This window comes from Ambystoma mexicanum, chromosome 1p (genome assembly GCF_040938575.1).
Source record: "Ambystoma mexicanum isolate Mex_15411 chromosome 1p, UKY_AmexF1_1, whole genome shotgun sequence".
Classification (NCBI taxonomy): Eukaryota; Metazoa; Chordata; class Amphibia; order Caudata; family Ambystomatidae; genus Ambystoma; species Ambystoma mexicanum.
In genome coordinates, this window is record NC_090921.1 from 180981708 (window position 1) to 181005762 (window position 24055).

The 24055-nt window shown below is 49.6% G+C and overlaps 1 protein-coding gene across 9 annotated transcripts in view; it reads right to left on the minus strand.

Moving 5' to 3' along the window:
• Positions 1–24055, minus strand: part of KDM6B (lysine demethylase 6B) — a 2050345-nt gene that overhangs the window by 1347486 nt on the left and 678804 nt on the right. The gene's annotated exons all lie outside the window — the stretch shown is intronic.

Below are 24055 nucleotides of genomic sequence, written 5' to 3' on the forward strand. Positions count from 1 at the left end.
TCTAGTCTTCCTGGCAAGATGGATGCAGAGTAGTCCTTGATGTTGTAGGCCCATGGAGCTTTGTCTTTGAGGCAGATCCCTCAGATCGTGCTCAGGATCCATTTTGGTGAGGCCATCATTAGTGGGATCTTCCCAGACAGAATGGCTATGTGTTTCTAGTGGAGTGCTTCATTTCATAGATGGCTGCTCAATTCTCTCACCCTTAACGCTGCACATTCTACATTACATTTTCCAGGGGGCCAGAGATCAAAGGGCTGTCTTTACTTGAGGCTGGGTTTGCTGATCCCTCAGGCCATGGAGGAAATATGCTCTGGGTTGGGACATCATCTACAGACCCTCTCACCAAAAAATAGGGAGATCTGGGCATGTCTCACCAGTCCCTGGCTGCTACTTGCTCCCTGCCAGTGCGGAGAGGTGTCCCGCGGCAGGCACATGGCCCCTGCACCAATGCTGGCTGCCTCTGTACCACTATTGCCACCAAATTCCTTACTAAGCCAGTGACACCACCTTCTGCAAACAGCCTCCACCGGTGTCTGTGTAAAATGTCCATTCAACAGCCAATGACAGAGTTTCGAAAGAAGAGAGAAAATGAGGCAACAAAGACGTAATACTTCGAAAAGTCCTCTCAGGGGATATCAATAGACAGTGCTGGAAAAGACAGACAATGGGGCACCTAGACAGGCAAACTCGGGGGCCATTAATTGACAATCCAGAATAAGAGATTCAATACTGTAATAAAGACATTATTGAACTACAACTTCAGATCTATTAACAGACATTAATGGGAAAGAGAAAGGCTATGGTGTAACCTACGCCTCATGATTTATGTTCCACTGGTTTATGAGATGGGCCTAGAGTCACGTATAATGCAGCACATCAATTTGATGAGGACCAGGGGCGGATGGTGTGTGCCACAGCAGGGAGAATTTGCTATTTTTGGTCAAGCCTCCTATGCATGCATACAGAATATTCCCCCGTTATGGTAGCAAACTTGCGTTACATCCATTAGGAACAAATTTGAGAAGACGCTGAAAAAACAGGTCGGTCTGAGCAAGATTTGCCTACATGACCCAAGCATCTTTATGAAAACCGAATAAACATGGTCATTCAGTCCTGAGGAAAACATTAACCAGCACCCTTTCTAGAGCTCACCCTTTCAAGAGCTCACCTATGAAGACAAGAAGTTAAACAGCAATAATTGTCCCACCTAGTAGACTGATGTGGTCATTTTGGATTAAGTTTCAATGTGGCCTTTTGTTGTGAAGAAAGAAATGTATTATATAAATGGACTATGTTGGCACTTTAAAGATGCTTCTAAGAAAAAGTGTTTTCACTATGGCACTTTGTTCATGAATTTCTTGCATTTTGTACTGTATTACGTTGTTTTTCTAATTTATGTATATTGTTCTATATTAGTCTTACGTCCTTTTATGTATTATGGTTCTGGTTGAACATATGCTCTATGGTAGCTTAGCCAGCCAACAAATGCGGATAATGAGGTTTAAAAATAAAATGTTTACACAATGAATATTCATATTGCGTTGCCTCAGAGCTATCCTCCAGGCCCTACAACTCCTACCAGTCCCAGCCAGTCCAGTCAATGGTGAAGGGTCAGGGTAATTGCAGCTGAACTAGAGCAGTAGGTTGTAGTAGTGTTAAGGACCAATTCGAGAGCCAACAATGGACAGTAGAGAAGGCGAGACTGGGTGGTTGGGGATATCTAGGAAACCCATGGAGGGAGGGGGAAGGGAGCGTTATTGTGCATATAGAAAAGAGGGAGAAGAGGAGATGTCATTCTAAACATGGAGTATTGAAGGAGAAGCACAGAGTGTGTGATGCAACAGTTAATTGTAATACAAATAGGCTTTATGCCACAGGCCACCCGGCCTGGTTCAATGCAGAGGAGCATTTTTGTTTGCTTTTTAGGCTGCCTTGCCCGCCAATGATGTATATAGCCTGTCAAGAGAAATATATACAACCTTTAAAAGCTTTGAAGAGACGAACAAGAAACTAAGGCTTTTTGAATACACGCATTTATTTCTCAACATTTACTCCCTTACCCAATCCCTCATTCCCCCATCATCCAAACGATGTCACATTGTCTTGGCATCGGGGTACCAAAATAGCCCCCACCTCCAGAAGAGGATGTCCATAGAAATCCCCATGGCAACCAGCTGATGCACAATAAGCATAAAATACTAGGGATACGTGAAGGAAGGTTTCCTCTCGGCGAAGCTAGAAAAAGTGAACTGTATAACGATGTTGGCCAATGGGGAATAGAAGTCGCAGCAGGCACGTCAAAATCCCATCACAGTCCAGGAAACATACCTGTCACAACCCACCTTTGCCCTACAGTGAGCAAGTGAAGGAAGACAGCGTACGATGAAAGCCTCATTACCTTCTATCCATGGGCACAGCAAGGCATGGGTAAGCCCTCACTGTATCCCTACTCACATTCACAGATGCAAGTGCCCCATTTAAATGCAGCTGGCCCTTACAACTGCACTCAGCACCCGATCTTGCCCCAAGGACACCACTCCCCCTTGTTACCAGTCTTCTCGCAGCTCCCATTTCACCCCAGCTGCCCCAGTTCCTCTTTGCCCCCTTATGGTTGGGGTGAGGTATTCACCATGGTTTTCTACCCCAGGCTTGTGCAGTATCCCAACAAACCATATTACACCTGTCAAATGAGATGTAGGGAAGGCACACAGCCCCACAGCAGCCACTGTGTAGGACCAACAGACTTTTTGGAGGCAAAGAAAAACCACACACTGGCAGAGTACATACAGTGAGAATTACGCACTTGGGAGTAAACTGATGGGAACAAAAACTACACACAGGGATAGGCAACAAAAAGGGGTGTGAAGACATTAACAGTATTCCGTTGACCCGAAACGAACTGTATACACACAAAGGGGCAATGTAGCTTTACAGTTACTTCAAGGAGATTTTCATTCTGGACTGGATTGTTGTTAACATATTCTAATTCCTTAACAAAAGGGAGAGGTTTTTTTCTTACGGACTGGAGAGCCATGTTGCTTAGTCCCTTTAAACAAGATGACCCTTCCCCAGTGCAGGTGCGGATTATCCACGGATATCGGATGCAGGAAAACCATTTACACCCTTCAAGGTTTTTAATGTTTTTAATTTGCTTTTGTTGTGTTGCGGAGCGGGACGATTGTGCTGCGAGGTGTCAGGGAGGGAAAGTAACAAATTAAAGTAACACGTGTAAGCCCGCGGTGTGAAGAACGGTAACGATACAGATGCGTCTGGCATCGAGCAGGGGTTAGAGTTATTGTGACCTCAAAAAGTAGCCTCTGCGCCCAGGTCTGCAGTACCAGGTGCACATTAGGCCACAGATAGAAGACATGCTGAATTGTTTAAATAATTGGCAATTAAGAGCTCTGTGCTTGATGACGTATGAAGAATCCCTCGTGGAAGAAGGAGCTGGGCCCAATGGCCTGGCATCCCATATGGAGCAGACCGCCTATGTATAGGTTTGCACCAGTCTGCTATGTGGATTTGTAACCTATGTGTGTACGTCAGCTGTGACGCTTTTCTCATTTAAAAACAAATGCTTGTGCAAATCTCGTCAGAGCGCTCCATGGCAGCAGAGTCCTTTGCCATTGCATACTAGATTTTATGAGAATAAGCCTTGTTCTCCCTGCAAGAGGTATGCCGGGCCTTTTTTGCATAGTGGGTTGTATTTTTTCGGGTGTGGGCGTTGAGGGTGCTTCTCTACATTTTTGGTGACCGCCGACATGATCCCAGATTTTCTGCAAAGACGGAGGGTTTCAGACCGCACATCTGCAGGGACCGCGCCAACCTACAGTGACCAGTCCCAAGCGTGCAACATGTAGTGGTGTACAGGAGCCGTTTTCACAGAATTCCTGTCTGCTCTTTGGATTGGGGCGCGGCTCCTAGGAAGGTGCAGGCCGTTGTTGGGACCCTGTGACAGAGGTGCTCGGGTGAACATGCAGATCTACGTACACCACTTGCGGGCGACAACAACGGCAGCTGACAATAAGTGAGGAGTTGCGGAAAGGGGACAACAGTGTGTAGGTTTGTGCATGTGAAAACGAGGGAAAGAAAGTGTTTGGTAGATTGGTGCATATTGGAGTTGGATAGTGTGTGAAGGCAACATGGGTTTTTAATTATTATTATTATTGTTTTAAGTATATGAGTATAGAAACAGAGAAGTGGGATCCTTTGCAAGTTAGGGAAAAAGATGGTGCCATAGTTTAAATATTGATAAAAGAAGTAGTGGCTCCGTATAACTAGAGAGATCGTATTCCTGTGCCCAATATATTCTGGGTGGGGGAATAAGATGAAGTACTGGTTGTTCTTTTAGTTTATTGTTTCAACTTGTTTTCAGTGTTTTAAGATTGTATTGTGTGGCAAGCGGGGGCCTGTGAAAGAAGTAGCGTGCATAGTGGCTGTGAGGGGAGTGTGTGTGTGGAGGGAGTGTGGGTAGGGGGCAACAGGGGCATAGGGGCTAAGGACTGGTAGGAACATAGATGACTAACTGCTCCTAGTATAGAGTTTGACATCGTTTTAATTTTAAGGTTGTCAAGCTAGGGTGAATTACTCCATTTGAGTATGTATGCAGTGCATTGCCGTTGCATAACGATAAGATTGAGAAATACCATAAGCAGTCAGTGACAAAGATATAAGGGGGGGATGTTTCCCCATGGCCAGTTGCAAGGTACGAATAATAGGTGGATATTGGACTACATGTACATGTTTTTGGCTGTTAAAGTGTAAGAAATTGCAAAGGAGGAAAGGAAAGAGATCTTAGAATTGTGAAAAATGATGGAGGACATAGAGGACAATGGCCTCATTACGAGTTAGGAGGTAGCCATAAGGGCATGGCTACCCCCAAACCCGGGTCCGGGTTCCCTGAATGTGGAAAAACCGGGCCATTCCGACCTTGGAGGGCCCGGTATTTCCCCATTCAGGGAACCCGGACCATCCCCATTCCCATTTGAGCCCCCATAGGGCTCAATAGGAATGGGGATCATTCTAGCAATGGGCCCGTTAATAAGGGGCCCATTGTTAGCATGCTGGGCCGCTCACGGGACCCGCTAAGGACGTCTGGTAAAACCAGTCGTCCTGAGCGGGTCCCGCGAGCGGACCTCGTAATGGGGCGGTAAGGGGTTAACGGCTCCAGCACCTTTATCGGTGCTGTTAACCCCTTAACGCCCTCCTCGTAATGAGGCCCAATGACGAGTGCAAGCCCCAGTGCGATAGGAGCCCAGCCCCGAGTGCAGCAATATCATCAGCACCCGAGGGAACGCTGTCACCACCACCTCAAATAGGGCTTTACCCAACCCTTCCCGCCACAGGATATATAAACCCTACATATGTACCCTTGCCAGCCGCAGCATCGCCTCCATCAAGACTACCACTCCCATACCTGGTACATGTGGCCCAGGTTGAGTAGTGTTGTGAGGGCTCTTGTATACGCAGCCTACCCCATAAATGAGTCTTTGGGACCCCCTACACACTGTTGCTGTCTTCCTGCCAGGGCCAGTGCGAGTGTGTGAAGAAAGAAGAACACCAAGAAAAAAGAACTTCAAGAGAGCATCAGCAGAGACCTTGAGACAGCCCTAGCCAAGTTGTCTCAGAAGTATAGCTTTTTATAAGTTCACTGTATGGACCTTCTACATATTTTATAAAAGACTTACATTTTTGGTAGGTAATGCAGCTGCTAGGTTTAATTTAAATTGTATAAAGTGCCTTGTGATTTCCCCTTTTTGCACAAAACCCTGCTGGTGTACCGTAAGAGAAAAGTATATAAGTGAACAAACAATAAAAAGAATCGTACACCAGCATTCCATTGTCCGCCACTCTCGAACCGAGGAGAGCGGGGTTTGGAGACAGGCAAGAGGCGAGTCAAGTTATAAGAAAGGCATAAGATGAACAAGTTACTTCTTACCTTGTAACGTTCTTTCGATGGGATGTTCCTCCGACGTATTCCTTCTCTTTGATCTTTGATAATTCGTCTCCAGCTTGCTGGCCTCGGACATTTTTTCTCTGTAGAGGGCGCTGCGCGTCGACGTCCGCCGAGTCGATGTCCCTCGACAGCCACCGTATCGGCGCCGACGTCACCAGACCCATAAATAGCCACGCGCGGCGTCCGTTGCTCAGTTCCGTTTTGTAGCATAAGATAAGTCATGCCTGAATTGGTTATTGACCTTGAAGGAGGGTAAGCTGCAACCACAAGGGAAGTATTACTGCGGGGATGGATGGGAGGGGCGATAAGGAATACGTCGGAGGAACATCCCATCGAAAGAACATTACAAGGTAAGAAGTAACTTGTTCTTCGAAGGGATTGTGTCCTCCGACGTATTCCTTATCTTTGATAGACTCCCATAGTAGTGGCATGTAATTGGAGGTGGGAGCAATAATGTCATGTATCCCTTTTAAGAATGAACCGAATGTAATACGGCTTTGCCAAATCTGGTCTCTTGAATGTCTCTTGGATGTATGTGCGGACGACCATGTGGCAGCCGCACATATGTCTCGGACCGGTACCCCTCTTTGGAGGGTCGAAGAGGCTGTGATACCCCTGGTTGAATGAGCCCTAAGATTTCGGGGTGGCTCTTTCCCTGCCAGTTTGTAACATTCCAGAATGGCCAAAATAATCCACCTGGAAATGGTCTGTTTTGTTATGGGTAGTCCCAACTTGTGACCCGAGTATCCTAAAAACAGTTGGTCTGCTTGCCTAATCCTAGCCAGTCTGCTGATGTAAATGCTCAGAGCTCGCCTTGGGTCCAGCCTATGTAGCCTTTCTTCCTCTTTCCCCGGATGAGGAGGAGGGTAGAACGAAGGTAAGGTAATTTTCTGAGTGATATGAAATTCAGAAACCACCTTTGGGAGGAAATTAGGCTTCACCTGTAGGACAACTTTGTCCTTATGAAAAATTGTATGGGGGGGGTTTACAAGAGAGAGCTTGTAATTCGCACACCCTCCTAGCAGATGTTAGTGCTACCAAAAGGACAGTTTTAAGAGTGAGAAATCTCAGCGAACAAGAGTGGAGTGGTTTGAATGGAGTACCCATTAGGAAATTTAAGAGTAAATTTAAGTCCCATAAGGGAACTTGGAATGGTCTTGGAGGATAAACATTAGTTAATCCCTTGAGAAATTGTATTACTAGAGGTAGTTTGAAATACGATGGTTCCTCCGCAGTGCGCTTGAAGATTGAAAGCGCTGCGAGATAGCCTTTTACAGTGCCAACTTGAAGGCCTGAGTTTGCCAAGTAGAGTAGAAACGAGAACACCGTTGGTCTACCACATGAAAAAGAGTCGATATTCTCTTCTCTACACCAGCTGCAAAATTTGTTCCAACCGCAGCAGTATAAAGACTTTGTTGCTGGCCTTCTGGCCGAAAACAACACCTCCATGACGTCAATAGGGAGGTCCCAATCCTTGTACCTCACCCTTTCAGAAGCCAAGCGTGAAGGTTGAGGGTTCTGATGTCTGGATGGAGAACCTGACCTCCCTTCTGTGAGAGAAGATTCTCTTTGAGTGGAAGACGGATTGGAGGACAGATGGACATATCTAGAAGGTCGGGGTCCACGTTCTCCTGGCCCAGTCCGGGGCAATTAGGATCATGGTTTTCCGGAATCTTCTCAACCTCCTGATCATTTGAGGAATAACAGGGACTGGTGGAAACACGTAAAGGAGTGGGAACTCCCAGTCCACTACGAACGCGTCCCCTAGAGCTCCTCTCGGGGGAAATTCCCTTGAACAAAACAGATTGCACTTTCTGTTGACACTGGTGGCGAACAGATCCACCTGGGGGGTTCCCCCGAGGGCGAAGATCTCTTGAAGGACTTCCTGAGCTAGTTCCCACTCGTGGGAGACTGTGCTCTGCCTGCTCAGAGCGTCCGCGGTCAAGTTCTTCTCTCCGAGTAGGTGGACTGCCAATAGAGGGATTCCTTCCGGAATTGCCCAAAACCAGAGCTGCATTGCCTCTCTGCACAGTGGCAGTGACCCTACGCCTCCTCTTTTGTTGAGGTAGTGCATGGTCACCGTGTTGTCCGTCATTATTAGGACATTTCCCCCCTGTACAGATGGCAGGAAAGCTTTCAGCGCTAGTCTGATCACTCTCAGCTCTAATAGGTTGATGTGTAGTCTGGACTCTGATGGAGACCAACGACCGCTGATGGTCAAGTCGTTGGCATGGACTCCCCACCCCGTGAGTGAGGCGTCTGACTACTGTTATCCCCGGCCATGGTTGCCAAAACAGTTCTCCTTTCAAGATGTTCTCAGGATAGGCCCACCATTGAAGGTCGTGGGCTACCTTGTCCGGAATCCAGAGGAGATCTGTCATTCTCCCTGAGAATTGCGACCACTGAGTTCTCAGTGCCCACTGAAGAGATCTCATTCTCAGGCGAGCCTCTGGCACAAGGAAGATGCAGGATGCCATGAGGCCTAGCAACCTCAAAAAGTCGAAGGCTGGGAGACGTTGGGCATTTTGAAACTTGTTGACCATCTGCAGAATATCTTGAGCCCTCACCTCTGGTGGCGAGGCTTTTCCCAGGGAAGTGTCCAGGACCGCTCCAATGAACTGGAGTCTCTGTGATGGTATCATCTGTGACTTCTTTAAATTGAGGGAGAAGCCCAGTTTGTGAAGGAAGTGGCAGACATAATCTAGCTGGATCTGAGCTTGTTCCGAAGATACAGCTCTGATCAGCCAATCGTCCAGGTAGGGGTAGGCATGGATTCCTTCCCTCCTTAGACTCGCAGCCACTACCGACATTAGCTTGGTGAAGACCCTCGGGGCGGAGGTCAGCCCAAATGGCAGAACTCGAAATTGATAATGAGCGTCGCCAATTGCGAACCTCAGGTATTTCCTGTGTTTGAGATGGATTGGCACATGGAAATAAGCATCCTGAAGGTCCAGAGATACCAGCCAGTCCTGGAGCTGGAGGGCCTGAAGGATGTGAGAGAGAGTTACCATCTTGAACTTGTCCTTCCTGAGGAACTTGTTCAATTCTCGTACGTCCAGGATGGGTCTCAGTCCTCCGTCCTTCTTTGGTATGAGAAAGTAGGGGGAGTACCAGCCCTGGTTCCTGTCCGCTACAGGTACCGGTTCTATGGCACCTTTCTCTAGCAGGTCTATAATTTCCTGCAAGAGGAGCGGATCTGGAACTTTTAGAGAGCTGTGCCCCGGTGGATGACACTGAGCGATGTGTAGAAAGGGTAGGCAGTAACCCTGGGCAACTGTCTCCAATGCGCAAGCATCTGACGTAATAACCCACCATCTGACGGAATGGCAGGCTAACCTGCCCCCTACAGGTGTTTTGTGTGGAAAGACCTCAGAGTGGTTTGGGGGCGGCTGATGCAGATGCTGAGGGTAAAGAGGCACCTGCTGCTGCTGCGGCTTTAGTACTTTTGACCCGTCCACCTCGGGTGGATCTCCTTTGGCCTCTTTGAGCCGGCTGTCCTCTGCCTTTCCCGAATGCAGAATAATAGCAAAAGGACTTTCCTCTCCCAGAGGTTCCTGAGGGGCGAAAAGGAGTTTGGCGGATTGCAGCTCCTAAAGATTTTTCCGCTAATTTAGATGTCTGCAATTTTTCCAGACTGTCATCAGCCTTTTTGACCGAATAAAGAAGAGCTGTCAAAGGGCATATTCAAAAGTCTGGCCTGTACATCTGGAGCAAAGCCAGACTTTCTCAAACACGCATGCCTGCGGATTGTCTTACTTGCCGCCATGTCCCTGCTGATACTGTCAGCGGAATCGATGCCAGTTAGAAGTGACTCGCACATGGCATCTTTGCCATCTTTAATGGTGTTAAGGAAGGCTTCCCTTTCCTCTCCTTCCGGTATGCAGTCAGCCGCTGATGAAGCACACTCCCACAGTGTGTGACTGAAGCTGGCGAGCGTACAGGTGGCGTTGATGGACTTCAACGCCATACTACAAGCCGAAAAGACTTTTTGCCATAGAATCGTACCTTTTGTCATCTCTATCCTGTGGGACAGTAGGGTAAGCAGATCTGCTGCTTGATGAAGTTGCCGCTTGAACCACCAGGCTCTCTGGAGTCGGGTGTTTTGATAAGTATTCAGGTCAGCCGCAGCTACCCTATACTTGGCTGACAATCTTTTATTGACTGCAGGGATAACCTCAGGAGTTTCCCAATTAGATGGAATCTTCCTTTGCAAGGCTGCATAGAAGGGAACCACAGGATCCTCCTGTGGACCTTTGTCTAGTATGTCTGTCAGGTCATCCTGTTGAAAAATAGGTGAAGGCGCAGACCAACCCATACATTCAATAATCCTTGCCATCAGGGTTCTATGGGGTGTTTCGGCATGTTCCCCTGGGTCTGGTTTGACAAATTCCACTTCTGGGGAAGTGTCCAGCCCCCTTGCCTCATGTAATGATTCTTGTAGGTCTTTCAACCTTCTTTCCTCAGAGGTAAAATCCTCTGAAAGAGGTAGTGTGGTCCTCTGCAACCCGAAGGTTTCCTGGTCAGAATCCTCATCTTCTTCATAGATTGAAGATAATCTGGGGTACTCTGACCTCGGAAATGGTGTAAAACCCATTTCTAAAGCAGAAGGAGCCAAACTCGTCATTATTGGGCGAGAAAACGTTGATGTCGTCGAGGATGTTGACGACAGTCTCAGCGTTGTGCCAGAGGCTCTTGGCATCACCGTTGGCTGTGAAGTAGCCGTGGTTTTCTCTTTCATCGGCGTCGATGTCGGCGTCGACGATGGCGTCGAAGAACCCTTCGACAACGGCGTAGATGGCGCCAATCCATGCGTCGAAGGGATCTGCGACGACGGCGTCAAAGATGGTGCCTTCTTACCCGATGGCCCGTGGCGCTCTCGGGTGGACTCTTTTGCCGGGTGCAGCGACTCGCGGCGTTTCAATTTTTTGGGTTTTTCACCCAGGGTATTACCCTTAGCGGTCTTCGAGGGGGTCGAGGCCGCTTTCTCGAAGACGCTTAGCATTTTCTTCCTGAATTCCTCCCACTCAGCCTGAGAGCTGTGTTTTGTGGGGCAGGAGGCCCTTTCTGGGGAAACAAAAGATGACGAGGAAGGGGATCTTCAACGTCTCTTCTTTGAGTGTCTAGATCTCGACAAATGGTGGGAGCTACTTCGAGACCTAGAATGGGAATGCTTTCGACGGCGAGGACTCGGCAGAAGAAACTTTCGAGGAGGTTTTGACTGACTTACCTCTCTCGAGCTTCCCCTTACGCTCCTTCAAGGCTTTCGCCGTCATGGACATGCAGTCCTCACACTCCGAACAATGGTGCTCAATTCCCAATCACCACAAGCAGATCCTGGATGGAGCTGTTATCGACATTTTCTTACCGCAGTCTCGACATTTTTTGAAGCCGGACCGCAGAGTCGTCGGTTCCGATGAAGAAGCCATTGAGAACGAGTTGGTATTTCGAGTAAATATAAGAGGTTCTATCTGACTGAACTGAGCAACGATATTGCGAGGCCCCACGAAGCGCGGAAAAACGGAACTGAGCAACAGATGCCGCGCGTGGCTATTTAGGGGCATGGTGACGTCGGCGCCGATACGGTGGCTGTCAAGGGACATTGACTCAGCGGACGTCGACGCGCAGCGCCCTCTACAGAGAATACATTTCCAAGGCCAGCAAGCTAGAAACGAATTATCAAAGATAAGGAATACGTCGGAGGACACAATCCCTTCGAAATATATTTTGTGCCCGCCTATGCCTGTGTCCAAAACCCAGCTCTCCTGTCCCAATAAGGTGCTTCATACATAGACCCACTAAACATCTCCCAACTCTCAACTTTCTCCACTATCCTCCCTATGCCTCTCTCCTCTTGTCCCCACCCTCCTCACAGTCTCCCTCTCGCTCCACACTCTGGCTCCTGGTCCTATCTTCCTCTCCCCTTTCTCCTGTCTCCACTCTCCAGCTGTCTCCTAATCTTTCCCTCCAAACCTCACTCCTCTCCACACCAGGTGTGCCGAGTGCGCAATGTGCTCCAGGGGCCAGGCACCCGCAGATAGAATCAATTTGAGGCTGAGCTTCCCACCCCCCAGGCCAGAGAGAAGACGCAGTATGGAATGGCCCTTTGTTTCGGGCTCCATACTGTGTCTCTCTCTCTGACCCGGCTCGGTTTTCGCTGCTTGGACTGTTGATGTGTATGCTAGGAGATTGACTGGATTACAAACGTTACATCCTTTGAGTACTCTCTGCGAGCAAAATTGAGAATGTTGCAGACTGGGCGTGGCCAGCCAGCAGACAATGCATACGTGAAATCTGTGAGCTCCCGCGGCCGCCATTAAACATCCTGAATAATATTCTGCCCAAGCGTCACAAACCGTGTAAATAAATGCATGCAGCGATGGGGCATGAAGTGTAGAAGCAGTTGACCGAAGCGAAACTCGAGGACCAACTTCACTGGGGGAGATTTGCCGGGGGAAAGCTCCAGCCCGACAACGCCATAGACCATCAAAATGGCGGACGGAGCGGACCGAAAAGCATAAACGACTGGTGAGCCTGAGGCAGACGCACCCGAAAGGGCGGAGCACTGGACCCGTGTAGACCGTCCTCCGATCAACTTCTGAGTGGATCTGACACTGATGCCGAATTGAGCTGGGACAAAAGACAGATGGCCACATCTGCAAAAGGCATCTGACGACAGGCTTCCACAGTGCCTGGAACCTCGCCGGCTGACCCTTGAGTCCCAGCGGAGCACCACGGCAGAAGCGAGGCTGACTACCCCGGGGGAGAAGCTATGCCAACATGATCGAGCCCCCCAGCCCGGTGACGACACCCGCACCAGCCCGAAACGAGAGGGTCAAAAGGAGGTGAGACAGCAGAGGACGAATATCAAAGGCAAGTGTGGCATGGGGGATTGCCTGGGGGTACGCACACACAACTGTGCCAGTTTTGGATATCGCCTTGCCCGCCCATGAAAGCCAGATGCAAGCGACCTGGGCCCGAATCGCCAGACAGGCACCCCGCCACCCTTCCTGTTGAGATAGGCAAATGGTAGCGGAGAGCGGACCACCCCCACATCAAAGCAGGTACCGCGGCTCCAAACACATCGCTCTGCCACGTACCAAAGCCAGCGCTGAAGAACTAATCTGATCCCACTGCACTGGGACAGGCATACGCGTGGGAGGTAGGGGGGAATAGAAATAAAAAATAAACATAGTGGACGGACATAGAACATAGTGGAGCTGCAAAGGACGCTTAACTACACTCTACCAGAAACGTGTAAACAGTCTGCAGAAGCCCCACAAACCGCCCAGACAGCAAGCTAACGGCATAAACCCACACATGGGAACTGGTGCCTCACCTAGTAAGCGAACCCGGCCAAACAGTGCGCGGGACAGTCAGGAGTAGGAAACAAACCTGACACAGAAGGCCCCTTATTCCAGCAGCTTCAGCAAGTGGTCAAGTGCCCTAACCCCACCAGAATGCAAACACCTGCCAAGCCGCCTTACGGGGCACGAGGTCCGCTGGCCGAACAGTGCAGATCTGGCCCAATGCACAGAAGGGTAGCCCTCGCCATACCGCAGACATTCAACCTGCACATCCCCAGTGGCATACACTCGTAGCTTGTACCCAGAAAGTACTGGACCCACCTAATCAGTCACTCCCTCAAGCCCTTGAAATCTTCCCCGAAACTTGTGAACCGGAACTGTGGTCACAGCGATCACCTCGACCTGAGAATGTATCGGACCCGGAGGGCCTCATGCTATTGACGGAACTGTTGCCGACATAAGCACCAGCGTTACCCCAACAACCTAACCGGATGCACTCCCACTCACACAGTGGCAGTGTGCCCACTTCCAACTGAAGCCCTGTCACCAGTACCAATGTAAAGATCCGGCAAAGATTGTCCGATGAGAAGAGCCTGCAAAGCATGCAGAAAAAAGCTTACCAAATGGAGGCCACCCGAATTTGAATAACAGTGTCCACTGAACTACAAAATTGTGCCGCCAACACCCTGGAGTAAGCAACCCTACCGCACCCCCTCTAAACCTAATAAGGAAACGGCCTTCCCACACAGAACAGGCTGATCCAACCGACTCCTGAACAACGCTGTGAGCAAGAGCATGCGCTCTTGGATGCACTGACCTTAAGCAATACCACCTGAATTTGGCAACAGGGGTGGTGAAAACGGCTACCATGGGCAAAGATAAAGTTAAGAAACAAGCTGTACAGCACAAAATGGACCAATACACTACCTTGTCCACACAGGGTCCAGACGAGCTGGAGATGAACACTGGCGCTTCCGTCCAGAAACTGCACTGTCCTTGAAAGACGTCATGTCTGCCATAGCGGACTCGCGTGCCTCCATGGAGCAAAAAAATGGATGGCATAAGTATGGACGTGTCACTCCTGCGTCAAGACCTACAAAAGCTGACGTCCCGGACTGGGGAGGCGGAGCAGCGCATCTCTGATGCTGAAGAGGGTATACGAGAAATGCAACAACTTGCTGGGGTCAAAACAGAACTCAAAACAATGGCTGAAAGAATGGGCGAAAGCGAAGGCCGATCTAGGCGCAACTACGTCAGGATCCTCGGCTTGTCCGAGAATACAGAAGGGCCTAGCATGGAGATATTCCTTGAACAGTGGCTTACGGACATGTTCGATCCTGACGCCTTCTCCAAGTTTTTCTCGATCGAGAGGGCGCATCGCATACCACCTGGAAAGCCGATCTCTGGGGCGCCTCCCCGTACTGTGATAGCGAAACTCCTTAATTACAGAGATCGGGACACATTGCTCCAGAGAGCGAGAGCCAAGTGTACATTGACGTACAACGGCACCAGAGTTGCCTTCTTCCCTCAGTACACAAGGGAAGTCCAGAAATCGAGGCAGTCTTTTGATCACCTGAAGAAACAACTACATGTCCTCAATGTCAAATACGGCCTCCTCTTCCCGGCCCAGCTTAAAATATACCATAACGGAACAACGGTCCACTTCACCAATCCAAAAGAGGCCTGGAGATGGGCAGAAAATCACAATGAAGGAGACTGAAGAACTCTGAGAAACAGCAGACAGAGAAACCCACGAGCCTGACAAGAGAGAGACCCATTGCTTCCACAGCAACCAGTGGTGGACCCACGGGACGAGGAGAGGGGGTGACAGTGAGTGACAATCATCTAGCACAGATTACAATATGCGGCATGCTGACCAAGGAGGGAAGACATTATGGCAGCCACTAAGGAGGTGACCCCCCACCCCTCGCGTGGCGTCCTAAGAACCCCACGCCAGGAGGAGAATTGGTTTGTTTAGTTGTTGGCCACTTTGGCCGGTATTCATTGTTGTGAATAATTTGGGCGACAGATACTTCTAGTTGGGTGGAGTATAGGGCGGTGGATGGGTTGGTTAATGATGAATAGTTTTGTTATTTCCTTGGTCCGGAAGAAGACTCATGCACACTGCACGAACCCTGCGCATGATAAAACAGCTGTGGCTGCACCCTCACGCAGCACGCGAGAAGATACTTGCTGTCCCACTTGCTATACTGAATGGCCGCCACAAACACTGAAGCTAAAGCCCTCCGAATCCTGACTTGGAACGTCAATGGGCTGGGGGGGGGTCAAAAGACGACTGGTTACACAGTTCCTAAACAGAGACACACCGGATGTAGTCTTCCTGACTGAGACACACCTGGGCGGCACCACATGTTATCTATTCAAACGTACCAATTACAAACAGGCAATACACACTGGCTTCACCATGGGTTCCCGTGGCGTCATCGTACTAGTACACAAAAGACTGCCCCTCACTCTCACAGGAGTGACACAGGACACTAGCAGTAGATTTGCACATGTCACCGGGTCACTTTGTAACCAGACCATCGCAATGCTAGTGGTCTATGCCGCACCAGCACTTCTACCTGCGCTAATAGTGGATATTACGCCCATAATTGCCGGAGACGAGTCTGACCTCATTATCATTGGTGGGGACTTTAACAAAGTTATGGATGTGGAAACAGATCGTACACACCTAAGGGGGAGAATCCCTGCCATTCGCAACAAATTAAATTAGCCACCTTCGCCACGGCACTAGGTCTACGCGATGTATGGCGAGACCTCCACCCGGGCATTAGGGAATACTCATTTCACTTCGGGGTGCATGCTTCACTGTCCAATCTGGATTACTTCTTCCTCCCAACATCTGAGATACACAGGGCATCCAAGGCGACCTTATTGCCTCGAGGCATATCAGGTCATTCCCCTTTGCTGATTGAGCTAAACACGACCAGACCACGCCCCCCCCCACTTGGCGCCTCAATAATTACTACCTATTAGAATAGGTACAACTAGCTACAAAAAATATTTCGAACCGAACAACGGATCGGTAGATGACCCAGGTGTGCTGTGGGAGGCATATAAAATGGTACTGCGGGGCGAGATGATCTCTTGGACCGCGGCACACACAAAAAAGCATCTACAAAACATGATCAAGGCGGAACAGGTCATACAAGCCTAAGCAGACCACTTGAATCGTAACCAACCCGAGACCCACCGTACATTAATGCACGCCCAACAACACCTCCAAAATGTGGCATTAGACTTTGCGAGACAGGCCCATAGAACTATGAGAGCCAGAATCTATGAAATGGGCGACAAAGCGGGCAAAATGTTATCATTGCTGGAGAAGAGTTATGAGGGCAGTCGCCAAGTAAGAACGATCAGAACAGAGAACTCGGAATCATTGGTAAATGACAGTGACATAGCGGAAGGCTTAGCCTCCTACTGCGCAAATCTACACAAACCCCCTATGACACCGAGGTCACACTCCCCTCCCCCAGCACGGAGCAACAGATCCTCTTAGAAAAAGACATCACAGAAAAGGAAATCGCAGCGGCCATGTCAGAGCTTCAAACCAGGAAAACTCCTGGACCAAACGGCTTCCCAATAAAAATATTGCACAAACTGGGAACAAATTTAATTGCCCCACATCTGCTGCGAATGTTTTCTCATGCTAAAACCCAAAGCGCCCTCCCCTCAAACCTGCGAAGAGCTACAATAATGGTGATTTCCAAGGCAGACAAATCCCCAGACCACTGCAGCTCTTATAGACCAATATCTCTTAAAAAATAGCAAGACCAACATTTTGGCAAAAGTGCTTGCTAGCAGACTGCAGCAATCTATAACATCACTGATCCACCCTGACCAATGCGGATTTATGCCCAAAAGGTCTACCCGCATGAATATCCATAGACTACATTCAGCATTACAAAAGGCCTCTACCATACAAGGCCCCCTGGCGTTACTCGCAATAGACTTTGAAAAAGCATTTGACTCGGTCCGCTGGGAGGCGATATGGGAAATATTGCGTCGAATGGGATTCGGGCCACTATATCTGGCCTGGGTGCAATTGCTAGATGAGTCGCCTGAGGCAGAAATGGGAGTCAATGGCTGGTCCTTGAGGCGCTTTAAGGTGAGAAGGGAGACGAGACAGGGGTGTCCCCTATATGCATTAATATTCGCACTTGCTATCAAACCCTTAGCGGTGCTGTTGCAAACATCAACGTTATGGACCGGCTTCCGCTGGGCAGACAATTGGGAAGATAGAGTCTCCTTATACGCGGACGATCTATTAATCTACCTGAAAGATCCACATAACTCCTGCACCATGATAACAAACCTCCTAAATAGATACAGAGCATTTAGAGGACTCCAGGTGAATTGGTCCAAATCGACACTATTCCCAGTAGACGAATCACGATTCGTGATACCGGATAACTGTCCATATAGAATTGTGACAAATCAATTTCGGTACCTTGGTATTCAAGTCACGAGCAACCTGAGCGACTATGTGGGGAAAAACCTCTATCCGATCACGGCCAGGTTCACAGAGGATACTCGCCACTGGGTCTCCCTCCCGCTGACCCTGCTGGGCAGAGCAGCCCTTTTTAAAATGATGACCCTCCCCAGTTACTTATACATACTACAAAATGCCCCGTTACACATCCCCCAGAAGGAATTTCAAAACATCGACTGCATACTCAGAAAGCTGTTGTGGAGCGGTAGACACTCCCATATTGCACTGCGGATCCTCCTGCATTCCATTTGGGAGGGAGGGATTGGTCTTCCACATCTACAGTCCTATTACTGGGCCAGCAAAATGGCAGTGGTTAATGACATGCTACATGGAGACAAATCATTGCCACACCACAGAACACTGAGTACTGAAGAACAAAGCAGGCCTCAGTTTGAACATCTCTATAATGTAACTCCCCCCGTACCATGCTGTCGCATATATCACTGATCTGGAAGGCAGTCCACAAATAGGCTGGGAGACGATAATTACCCCTCTACAACCGCTGTGGGGTAACAGGAATCTTCCTGAGTTGAATAAACTCCCGAGATGGCAGAACTGGACAACTCTTGGGATCAACACAGTAGGGGCCATCATCACTGAAGGCAAACTAGTGCCCTTTGAATCCCTAGTAACCCGCTTTCACCTCCCGCTTACCGACATTACCACTATGCACAATTACAACACACACTGAGAGCTCATCTCCAGGTCCTAGCAAATATGCCCGAAAGCACTCCGCTTGAGAGGAACATAGTTCAGGCAAGAATCGATACTAAAATCACATCCTCAATGTACAATTTTAGAACCTCCTTTGCCATGATTGTACTATCAAGCCTAAAACTGAAATGGGAGAGAGATCTCGGAACAATACAATCAGAGGACTGAGTGACGGCCCTCATGTATCCCTGGGAGGTGACAATCGCGGCCAGACTCCGACTTATACAGTTCAAAATACTCCACAGGATATATTACCCTAGAGTGGCATTATACAGGTGGGGGAAAATTCCTGACCCACAATGCCTCCGATGCAAAAGGGAAGAAGGTACCTTCTTTCACATATTATGGGAATGCGACAACATCCAAAGATACTGGCAGCAATGCTGCAATGAACTTTCACGCGTACTCGGGAGGGAGATATGCAGAGATCCACAACTACTGCTGCTTGGGATGGAGGAGGAGGGAGATTTGTCCAAATATGAGAAACTGTTCCTATCAATGACCACACCACTAATTAAAAGGAACATTGCGAGACTGTAGGGCTCAGCGGTAGTCCCCCAATACGAACAATGGATTACAGACATGAATATGTGCATTATGATGGAACATAGAGTATATACAGCCAGAGGTTGTCCTAGGAAGGCTGCTGTTGTTCTATTTGCCTTTATGTTCAGATTCTTTATGTGTATGTATGACTGTTTGTAAATTGACACTTAAGACCAGGTTGGACCCTTCGGTCATGTAACTTGCTCACCTTACGTATACAAAACAATAAAAATATGTTATTAAAAAAAATAGAATGTTGTAGACTGCTTGCTCCCTGGGAGGAAGGCAGCAGGGTGTGTCTAAATGCTTGGTGTGTCGCAGCTGTGATGTAATTTTCTGCAGTTCCCAGTTCAGCTTCAAAATACCTGCCTGATTATTGGAGTACATGGGCATTTTGTGGTAATCCCTGGCAACTGTGCGAGTACCTTCGATTTGTGATGGTAAAAATTGGCAACAGTGTCAGTACCTACTCCTGTGATAGCATACTTGGCATACAGTAGCAATTACTGTCATATGATGAGCACGATAGCAAATCATTGTAGTACCTAGACATTTGATGGCACATTTTAAATGTGTTTACGTTGCTAATGCAAAAGCAAAACTATTGACTGTCAATGCTTTTCTCTGGTTCCATTCTCTCCTTCACCCTATACTTTCGTCTCTGCTTCCAATTGCTGCTCCCACTTTATTAACTGCTCTCTCTTGGGTTAAACTCTTCCTCTCCCTAAGATCACTTTCTGTTCCTCTAGTTGGCTTCTCTACCTGGCTTTCACCCTATCTGCCCCTATCCCCCTCTGGAAAAATCCTCTATTGAATTGTGGGCCTTTGTTACATTCTTCTGTAGGTTGGGCCCAAATCCCTCAAACTGGTTTAGTTCAGGGCTAAAGTCGAGGGTGCACACAGGTGGATGGTGTCCGCCCCTTTTTTCAGAGGGCCGACGCTGTCCCCCAGGGTATTTTAGAGGCAGTGTGTAAAATGAGAAACATTTGACTGCCTTTTTGGAATTTGTGTATTGATGCCAATCTCGGGACTCAAACTGCAGTTACCAGGTTCACAGGCCAGCCACTTCACCACTGCACCATATAACCTGATATGCTAATTTCTGGTGATGTCACAACCAATTGGGTATGTTAAGGAGTTCCCACACTTTTTTTTTCTTTAGGATATGCCCACTGTGGTGGCTGCCCATTTAGGGGCACACACACAGCCGAGTGATGCAACTCTGCTGCGTGTGCTTGGAATAAACGTGATGTTTCCACAGTGCGGCAGTGCGACCATGGAGCCTGGACAACAAGCACGTCTCTGAGTGTGCTCTGTGGCTGGAGGGATCACGGGGGCCAGAGGAGCATTCTGGCCACACACAACAGTGGCGGCGAGTCGGGGGATTGATCCGACGCTGACCCGGCCGTGGCCAGTGAAAGAACGTCGAGGCATTTTCTCCAGTTTTCATGCTGCGGTGCTGACGGAGTCCACACGGTTGGCTGCCATTTTGTCCACGCAGTGGTTAGGGTTGCGGCTCATGCTAGGAGTGCTTGAGCGCCCACCACGTGGAACTTTTTTCGAACCCCTGTACAGGGGACAGCATTGTGCTGCATAGTCATCACTTCTGGGGTGTTTTCAACACTTTTCACGCGTCAAGTGTGAGTTGAGGAGAAAGGGGAGGCTTACAGTGTGTTATCCTTTGTCCCCTGGGCCCACCCCACTTCATTTTTGGGATCTCTGGTCTTTGGGCTAGGGGATCTGTCCCATTGTTCCTGGCTATTTGGACATTGGTGAGGGGGCTACTATGATTACAAGCACTAGGGTGGAGTATTGGCAAGTGGCTAGATACCCAATATTTTGACATTGTGGACTGGGAGCCAGACGAAGCATTTCGTGACTGTGTGGTTTGGTGGAGAGCAATCATCAGAATTAACCGAAGGGGACTACTTGGCCAAAATCGCTCAAAATTTTAACGCAGTTTGCCTGGAAGAGGCAACCTGTGAGTTGCGGCCCCAGTGCTCTGTTGCGGTGCTTGGGCGTTCACCATAATGAGTGACCAGGATGACGGTGCAGGAGCCCAAGCACCAGTGGCAGGACCAGCAGGACCAGTGGTTGCGGGTGCACCGAGACAGCAGGGGGCGCTAACACCAATGCCCGAGTTTGGTATTTGGAGGGGCCCATCGAGCCTTGAATCAAGGTGGAGGTTCTGGATAGATTGTCTCGACATGTGCTTCCAGGCCTACTGGTGATACTGATGAGGACAGTAAAGTGGCCACACTACTCTACTCAGCGGGACCAGAGGTGCATGAAGTCATTCAGTCCCTGACACCTGCAAAGGCATCCTACACGGCGGCCAAGAACGCACTGCGCAAGCTTTTCATGCCACTTCCCAACGTGGATTACGAATGCTTTGTGATGTGCCCTGCCAGATAGAAGTTTGATGAGTCTCTGGACACTTTCAATGGACGGCTGCGCCGGTTGTCCCTGTCGTGTGCCTGGGAGAATTTCCAGAAAATGATCAGAAACCAACTTATACAAGGCTGTTCATCTGGAAAACTGCGACGACAGGTGCTGCGGGAACTGGGACTCACGCTACCCCGCATATTGGACCTCGGCTGTTGCCAAGAGGTGTCAGAGGGGCATGCCTCAAAAATGGATGCGGCAGTGCGTCCAGAGAAGACGGAGGAGCTTTGTGCCACGGTCAAGGCGGAAGAGCGGCCCGACATCCAAGTGGTGCCCAGCGTGACAGAGGTGCTAGAGCCCTCGAATTCTGCATAAAGTGTGGGTATGATTTTCCACACCCCGCAGAGTGCCTGGCACAGGGGAAAGCATGTTGATGTTGTGGGGCACTCGACCATTATGCCCGATGTGCAGGGCTCTATAGTAACGACTCGTAGCCTTCTACAACCAAAATCTGCCAGCAGGCGGAAAGCCGGCGACGAAGGCCAGACAAAGGCCTTCCCTGTTTGCCCTGCATCCACACTTTCATCCTGGCAGGAGGAGAGGGCAGGAGCCCTGACCCCTCACCTGCAGACACAGAGGACCCACGAGACGACCACACCGGATCAATGGCCACAGACAGCAGCTACCATAAGGCAGGTTGAGGCCCCTTTGCTTATTGTGCACCAGCTGCCAGAATTGTGCCCCGTGCTTTGCCACATCTGCCCCGTACCTCTGAAGCTGTGCTAGCATTTTGAAAACAGCTGATCCTATCATCTTCCATGCAAACAAAATGCCGGGCGCTGCTCGGCATCAGAACGAGGCTTGAATACATTGCCTAGCAATGCCTCGTAGCCTTAAACAACCAACATCCGCCGGCAGGCGGAAAGCCGGCAACAAAGGCCTTCCCCGTTTGCCCTGTTCGCCGTGAGAGCAAGTGAGCAAGATCATTCTAACGGCCGCCCTTCAGCAAGTGTTGTGGAGGTCGGTGATGGACACGCTGGCACAAAGTACCCAGGAGGCGCGGTTGGCTATTGCTCCGGGGTGACCGCTTAGTGATACCAATGTGCAAGGTTCTCCAAGTCATCGAGTTAGTGCACCAGGGCCATCAAGGAATTGCCAAGACTAAGGCCCAGCTACGACAGAAAGTATGGTTCCCGGAGCTTTAGAGACAGGTGGAGGAATTTGTGTCGGCCTGTGTGTGGTGCCAGGCGGCTGCCCCAGTGCAGAGGGACCCCCTTATTGAGACGATGCCCCGAGGAACAAGGCCTTCGGAAAACGTCCATGCTGACACTGGGTCCACGGGCCGTGATACTCATTTCCTGGTGGTGGTGGATGAGTGGTTGCGGTACCCCGAGGTCGAGTTAATCATATCTGTCTCTTTTGACAAGGTGGCCGTGGCCCTAGAGAAGATCTTTGCCACTCACAGCCTACCTCAGACCCTGTGTTCAGATAATGAACCGCCATTCCAAGGTGACAGCTTTGCCCAGCTGATGGGGGACTACGGAATACAACATCGAAAAATTACACCAGTCTGGCCCTGTGCGAAAGGCGAAGCTGAAAGGTTCATGAGGACTCTGAACAAGGTTTTTTGCATCGCTCACGGACAACGACACTGCCTGCAACAGGCGCTGTATCAGTTCCTGAGGGAATATAGGGCCACCCCTAATGCATCCACTGGAGTGACACCAGCGGAGGCAATGTTTCGGCGGTGTCCGAGGGGTCTGATCTCTGAGAGGTGGGAGCAGGAAGCAGCTGTCATTGATGATGCTCAGGTGGAGCGTGAAAGGAGACTCGGGACGGAGGGAAAGAACATCAGGAGAGGGCTCCTGCCCCAGCAGCTGATTCCTGGGGATGAAGTACTCTTTCACTAGTTTATGAGCCTGGTCCGATGAACGTGGTGGCGGTGCGTGGCTCGATGGTGACTGCATCTGATGGCACTGCCACTGTTCCTTGTAATGCCAGTTTCTTCAAGAAGGTGGGGGAGACCAGGCCAGAGGTGCTCCTGAGAAGAGACTGTGGTGAGGTACAGGGCCTGGCACATCAGCAGAGTCTCCTAGGTTGAGGGGACGCAGGTGAGGAGAGCGCAATCCGGGAGGCTCGCAGGAGGTATGCCCAAAGGTTCGGGAGGGGGAAGCCTGCCCATCTCAATGACTATGTGTTGGACCCCTGAACTGGCGGGCCCAGCCCACGGGCTGAGTAATGACTTGTGGGACTGGGAGGGAAGCGATTTAAAGGGGTGTTTTATTTTGGGTGCAGTGTAATGTTTGAAGAGTTTGTAGTTACCTTCTTTTGTTGATTGTTATGAAAATGGAGGTGTGTGGTGCCTGCCCCTTTAAGGGCACACGCAGTGGAGTAACGCAACTCTGCCGAATGTGTTTGGAATGGGCATTTCTATGGCCGCGGCAGAGCAACCGTGGAGCCCGGACAACAAGCATGTCTCTTAGTGTGCTCTGTGGCTGGGAGATCATGCGGGCCAGAGTAGCATTCTGGCCACACACAACAACCACTAGCTTAGTTGAAAGCCAGTTTAATGCCTTATTGATGCCCCGCTGAAGAGAAGATCAAATATCAGCAGGGTCGCCACACTTGCGT